The sequence below is a fragment of the Ruditapes philippinarum genome, unplaced genomic scaffold, assembly GCF_026571515.1.
Source record: "Ruditapes philippinarum isolate M1 unplaced genomic scaffold, ASM2657151v2 ctg122_1_1_1_1, whole genome shotgun sequence".
Classification (NCBI taxonomy): domain Eukaryota; kingdom Metazoa; phylum Mollusca; class Bivalvia; order Venerida; family Veneridae; genus Ruditapes; species Ruditapes philippinarum.
The window spans coordinates 123,622-130,416 of NW_026861047.1; positions in this window are offsets into that span (position 1 = coordinate 123,622).

Here is a 6,795-nt window from a genome sequence, read left to right on the forward strand (position 1 = left end):
AGTTTTAAATCTGTTGTGATGTTTTAAAGACAAAGATGTTTACTTTCAATTACTTCTAAGTTATCAAGCTCACTGTTGATTTATTTACCCGCCAAAGAATTCAAATGCAGCAAGAATTGTATAGACAAATCACTCTAGTTAACTAGTAGAAACGTAGCATTACCAAACTGTTTTTAAAAAATTGTTCAGCTAAACAATTTGAAAACGTACTGTCAAAATTTTCAAAAATTTGGACAATGAATCATCCTTAAAAGGCATACGGAAAAAATAACGAACTTTTCCCCTGAATATTTTCTTTTGATCTTTACCAAAGCGAAAAACATTTTTTTCAATCTGCAAGACTTTCCCAGAATATTGACTTTTCAATAAAAAACAGAAATTAATGTGAGAACAGGATTGATTAGCTCTCAAACGAAGACACAACCTTAATTAAACAAGAACAAACTTGTATATCCATGGAAAGGATCGAAAGGTCAATGTTTCAAAACATGACATTATACTAAGTGGGTTATCGGGAAAGTAATTTAGCAATTTAAATTTCAAGTTTATAAATGCCTTTGCTGGATTTATAATAATTGCAATAATTTGTTAATTGTCTGATTTTAATTGGCCCATAATAAACTGTGTGACAGACAATCAGAAATCAGACAAAAAATCTACCAATGACTTAACATCGCTCAAAATAAGATTGAAAACAAATATTAAACAGATGCACCTTTTGTTTATACCCTTTATGTTTTAGATTTATAAATTTGATTACATGTTTTTGTATATCTGGCAATTTTACTGTCACAGGTTGAGTTATTTGCAATTGTTCCGCATGCGTGGACAATAAGTATTATTTTCTAGCTTCTAATTGACAAACAGTGCACGACAAAATGGACGTAAAAATTAATAAAGAAATCGACTTGTGATATTCTCCCCTGCGGGGAGAAAATTTTCATTGGATTTTCACTCAATTATCTCCTCTTTGGTTGGCATCCAAGACAAAGTATTGTTGCTTTAGGAGTCAAGGAAATCACTTCACAGACCAAAAACAGAGATAACTTTACCACCAAACTCATGGAGAATTTGCATTTTGCTTACCAAGTTAAAAAAGGAAAATTCAGTAAAACAGTCTGGTTGCCACAACATGACAGTAAGTTGTACAATTCAATCCTTTGAGTAGGAGACAGAGTTGTAGTCAAGACAGACTGTGATACCCGATGGGAAACTTGATAATACGTACTTGTCATGAATGTATGGATTTCTTAAAGCTTCCCATTGGACATCACAATACTATGACAGTACCATACTAAGAACAACCATTGTCTTACTAGTTTAACTGCCTATAAATCGTGGCTTAATAGGATTAAAGATATTGAGTTAATTTGATGTGATGTAAGCCTCGCGCAAAAAAAATTATCACTTATCTTACATGTGTTGAAAAGATAATATAACCATATACGAATCATAAAGTTGTAAAACAAACAATTAAACTTGAACCAAATTGAAATGTAAAAATACGTCAAGAATAATTTACCACCTGTAGAAATTCTTTTCTGTGTATATATAGGTACACCAATGCAACTTATTTGAACCATTTTTTTTGTGTTTAATGCATGCACTATTCACATTAGATTTACGAGATTACAAAAAGTGATTTACCAATAAATTAAAGAAAGTCATAATTTATATGAAACATAAACATCGCATATTATAGAATAAATCGTCGACGACTGTGACTGTGAGAATATAAATTATTTATATAAAAAAATATTTATCAAAAATCCAACTTTGATGTTTGTATACATAATGAATTTATGGATTTAAGATACTAAATGGTAACTTTATGGCGTGTTATTAAACGTTCATGTGTACATGTAAAACAAGGATTTGACCATAACTATACCAAATATTCCTAACCGCGTTAGAAATTACTAGTTCTGTATAATATAGGTTAGTACTGAGAACAAATCTTTATCAAGCCATTTAGTTTTGTTTTTGTTCAGCAACTCCACATTTAACATCGCCGGATTTTTAAAGGTTATCTGCACTTCCACATTCATTATCTTATAAGATTCATAAGATCTCTTTAGTCTTAAATGTATTTTATCAAATCATGTGAAATCATTCGTTATGTCGTTCGTGATATAATTGTCGTCTTTCTATAATGTGTTTTTAAACCATTTTAGTATTACTTTAACATCCCCAGTAAGCTTCTAACAACTTCTAAGACAGTAAGTCTCAGCTTAGTGACAATAAGTCGATATAATGCTGGCAGAGTGTGCTTCATACACAGATTAGCTGTCAATTCTTTTATCTCATTTAATTTAGTGTTGTAAAGATAACATTATAAATAACAACACTTTCTACTATTTTCTTTTCTACTTTTTTTATATTGTGATAAAAGCGTCTGTGAACAATTTACATAAAACTTAACTGTCTTGTTTGTCATAGTATATTCCCCTGTCGATGGAATTTAAAGGGGGCTAATGAAATAAGATTGCACATATTTATACTATCATATTTTGATATTTGTAGGGTGTTTTTTTACTTAGAGAAATATTATTTTAATTCTTAAAACTAGTGTTTTAATTGATTAAGGATAAAATGCGGTTTAAAATTTAAAAATAGCATTCTTCCTAGAGAAGGAGAGTTATTATAGTAAATGTGTGTTTTTGTTCGGGATGCCTTAATAAAAAATAACTAAAACAGAATTGTGCATATTGTAAAATTTAGGATTTGTCAAGCAATTATATCCATCTGTATCAAGGAATTTTATCAAAACTTCCAAGGTAACTTTAAAGAATAACTGAACTAAATTCATGATATCCATGTCACATGATATTGTCCTCATGGAAGCAAACCAAATTTTATTTTGATCATTTAATACAACACCAAATTTCAGTACAATTCATGTGCCGGTTTTTAAGAGGTTTGCTCATTTGATCAATGGTGAAGAGTTTCTCATTCATTTTGAGTAAACACGGAGATTTGAAATTGTGTGGGTCGTTTATTTGCAACCGTGTTGAAACTTGATTTATTACTCGAATGAGAGATATTCTGTTCAAATAAAAATCAAAATGTTGTTTACACTTTCAGGTAAAAAATATTGTTCTTTTATTTGAATATCTCAAAGGCTGAAAGTGGGCAAAAGAAGAACAAATAAAACGGTTTTTTACATTTTTAAAGTGAGAAATATGTACAAATAAAATATACAATGCACGTGAAATTTGTTTTTTATCATTTCACAATTGTCAGCATTTGAATTCAATCTAAAAAGTTACAACATATTACGATATTACTATTATTAATATTCAAACATCACATGCCTATGATACAAATCTAGCGGTGCAACGATTTAATAATGCCCTTGTCATTAATTGCAAATGAGTTAATTTTCCGTTTGTTAACGAAAATATTTCTATGCTTATAATGCTCATGCATGTATTTATGTATTCCCTGGGCAGTATAGATAGTCAAAAAATATAAATAGCGATCTGACAAACATCTAGATATTGTATGAGAAGACCAAATAAACATTGTGAATTTCCAATCTTTATTTAGATTTTAAATGCATTACAAAATATCACTGTGCTATATGCAAAACAAAATACATTACTTACTTTGAACCGATTTTTTTTGTAGCCATGCGATTTCCAATATTCTTCTGATATTCTTGATTCATTGAAATTTATTCACCTCATCACATTGTTTTGATGTTGTAAATTTGCTTAAGTTAATCATTTAGATATTTCATGTGTTAATGAATACCATAAACTATCATTGGCATTTAAATTATGTCAGCAAAAGACGTCATTCCTCTATTTTTAATTGAAACCACTTTGTAAAATGGTTATTTAAATGTCTTAACACGGACTTAAAGGTTTAGTACGAACATAATTTTGCATTACAATTCAGTTGACAGACTTAATCAATAAGCCACCAGCCAATCGGTCATACACAGAAGTGAAATCTTTACGGATTTTTATTCAATGTTTTATTAGTTGAAACAAGAATATATCAGATTTGTTAAAAAAAAGAAGTTTTGTTCAAAATACCAGTCATGTTTCATATTTTACATCATTCAATGGGCAATTCTTATCTTCATATAATAATTTCATATAATAATTATGTAATGAAATTAATATAAACACGATTTCCAGATCCATATGCTTGTGATTCGCCTTTTTTAAACGCTTAATTGGATGGTCGGGAATTGCCACATTGAAAATATCAAGCTGTCGTTTTTGAAGGGTTTACTGAAATATCCTTTGCAATGTTTTATGCGGATAATATTGGAAAAAATGGCTTATATACCCTATTGCAGGTGGTTGAACCAATTTACCTCATTCGTTATGGTGGATGATTTCTGTTACTTTCTTGTTGTAAATGAAGAAAGGAAATAAACGGCAGCAAGCTAAATTCACTTGTTTAAACCTAGCATTTTGCCGTTAATGAAAAACAAACGGAATAGTCAGTCTGACGTCATAACACGTTATATATTTAATGAACACAATTAAACAATCTTGTCTTCAGCATATATATGAACCCTTTCAAAGCATACGATCAAACAACACATCTTAACATAACTTTCATCCTCAAAGAAATGTTTATTTTTAAAGATATATTTTCTGACTACATTTTAATAGCTTATTTCAATAAGATGATGGAAGTTTCTTTTTGGATCTATAATTATATATAATTATTTAGTCTATGTTTTAATATTTTTGTTAGACTGATCTATTTAGTTTAGAGATGTTTTTATTGTGTTAAAATCTTTTACCGTATTAAAATTATATTACAATTTCCCGATGCCAAATTCAAAAATAGTCTTATTTAACACGTTTCTTAGTTATGGTATAAAGTTCTTATGCATGTGTAAGAACAATTATTAGCAAAAATTAAAATTAAATATAAAAGATGTCTGACTGCTTAAACTTTTACATGTATTTTACCGTATTATTGCTCTTCTATGACAATTATCCTTTCCTTATTTCCTTTTGGTGTTAATGTAATTTATTATTTTGTGGATTTTCTATTAACTTAAGAAGCTCCTATCTTTCTTCATTTTGTTTAACATTTTCTCTAGGGAGTATTGATGTCCGATGTTCATAGGAATGAATGTATTGCATAATAAAAGTCAAAGTGCCTCAGTGTATTGTCGAACTATTCTTTAATGAAACAACACAACTTTATCAATATGTAAATATATCTCATTGTGTATTATATCTTTTACAAAATTGTCTGTCTTGGACGTTGTTGTAATTTTGCTTTTGTTTCCAAATGAATGTCAGGCATACTATTTCTAAGACATAAAAATACTTGTCAGATATTTTCGGAGTATTCATCCTTTATTTCATTTTCACTTTAGTAACGTGCCGATGATGTAGAGTATTTCACAATACACACTGGTAATTTAATAAGTACATTGCCTGCCTTTATGTAATGTTTAGGTTTTGATAACATACTTTGCAGTGCCTCAATTCTTAATTCATGTTAAAGTACAATTATAAATTCAGCTTTTGTCGCTATGCTATATACAGTATATCGATATTATTTAACTTAGACAACTATTAGAAGAGATAAGCAGTTGTATTTGGATTTTGTGTATAGTTTGCAACCCTTCATTTGTATGATGAAAGGTGACATTTACCCTTTTATCTTTTGAAGACAAAAAAGTTGGTGTTTGTGACTGAAATCATTTCTGAAACCTTTTTTAATTTTCCTTTCTTATCTGCATTCACCTCTGCATATAACAAGCAATGCATCCATCAATCCACTCATCCATACATAAAATCGGTACACCATTTTGATTGCATATAAACAAAGTCTTAATACATCGCAAAGACATTTTTCATAACAGACTGAATTTGATTTGATATTAAATCAATTAAATTAGAAGAGCAATTTCCTATTTAGAAATTGTCAACAAAGTCGTTCAAAATCAATTTGCCTAAAATCATTACCTCAAGAAAATTTAATGATTAAATCAAATCTCAAGAGCATACTTTACCAAAAAACAATCTAATCTTAAGTGAACTTTCGTTATCTAAGAACGTGATCTTAATGAGAAACGATAATTAACGTGCAAAGCTTTTATTTGCCTTGCCAATGGGCGTAAAGTTATTAGAAGCAACTGTAAAACAAACCCTTAAAAGAGCACGATTAGAAGATGACCCGTGCGTTGACAAAAACGTAACACTTGATGGAAATTAGTTTTAATTAAATAGATACTCAGGCAAATTAATGACAAAAATATTAAAAATCACGATACTTAAATCACGATATAAACATGACAGTTTTTTAAAGTCCCAGGATGAATTTCTGTATACATTCGATATATTTTGTGTATGAAGCGTAAATATATCTATATATGTTGAACGAAATGTAGACAGCGACAAAATTACAGAGTAGCTTTAAAACAAATCATGTGATTTGAACAAACCACAGGCCCCGTGTTCACAAAGAAATGATCAGGATCAGGATCAGATGATCCTAATTTTATTTTCATTGTTTTATAAAACTAAAACTGATTGCATTATGCTAGAATTAAATGGTACATATTCAAAATATAAAAAAAATGCTTATTTGCAAAGAAACCAACATATTTGGGATAAAATCAAGAAATAACAAAACAAATACAAAAATAATCGGATCAAAATGAGGATCAATTTTAGGATCAAGATCAAAATTTGGATAAACTGTAATATTCTAATATCTTGTAAAAATAACAATATATTTATTCTAAAATTCCATAAACATGCTATTTCAAGTCCAGTTTTATCAAGTTAATACTGAATATTTAATCTA